Raw genomic sequence first — 895 nt, 5'->3', positions numbered from 1 at the left:
GAGGGAGAGGGAGGGGAGAGGGAGAGAGGGAGGGGAGAGGGAGAGAGGGAGGGGAGAGGGAGAGAGAGGGGGAGAGGGAGAGGGAGGGGAGAGGGAGAGAGGGAGGGGAGGGGGAGGGGAGGGGAGAGGGAGAGAGGGAGGGGAGGAGAGAGGGAGGGGAGAGGGGAGGGAGGGGAGAGGGAAGGGAGAGGGAAGGGAGAGAGGGAGCGGAGAGAGAGGGAGGGGAGAGGGAGGGGAGAGGGAGGGGAGAGGGGAGGGAGGGGAGAGGGAAGGGAGAGGGAAGGGAGAGAGGGAGGGGAGAGGGAGAGGGAGGGGAGAGGGAGGGGTGAGGGGGGAGGGAGGGAGAGGGAGGGGAGGGGAGAGGGAGAGGGAGGGGAGAGGAGGGAGGGGAGAGGGAGGGGAGAGGGAGGGAGAGAGAGAGGGGAGAGGGAGGGGAGAGGGAGGGGAGAGGGAGAGGGAGGGGAGAGGGAAAGGGAGGGGAGAGGGAGGGGAGAGGGAGAGGGAGGGGAGAGAGAGGGGAGAGGGAGGGGAGAGGGAGAGGGAGAGAGGGAGAGAGAGGGAGAGAGAGGGAGGGGAGAGGGAAGGGAGAGGGAGGGGAGAGAGGGAGAGAGAGAGAGAGAGAGGGAGGGGAGAGGGAGGGGAGAGGGAGGGGAGAGGGAGGGGAGGAGGGGAGAGGGAGAGGGAGGGGAGAGGGAGGGGAGAGGGAGGGGAGAGAGAGGGGAGAGAGAGGGGAGAGGGAGGGGAGAGGGAGAGGGAGGGGAGAGGGAGGGGAGAGGGAGAGTGAGGGGAGGGGGAGAAGGGAGAGAGTGGGAGTGTGAGGGAGTGGGGAGGGAGAGGGAGGGGGAGTGGGTGGGGAGGGAGAGGGAGGGGGAGGGGTGGGGAGGGAGAGGGAGGG

Source organism: Chiloscyllium plagiosum, unplaced genomic scaffold, assembly GCF_037043375.1.
Source record: "Chiloscyllium plagiosum isolate Xiang-an unplaced genomic scaffold, Cpla_swu_hap1 HiC_scaffold_38, whole genome shotgun sequence".
NCBI lineage: Eukaryota > Metazoa > Chordata > Chondrichthyes > Orectolobiformes > Hemiscylliidae > Chiloscyllium > Chiloscyllium plagiosum.
Note: the sequence above shows the minus strand (reverse complement) of the source record.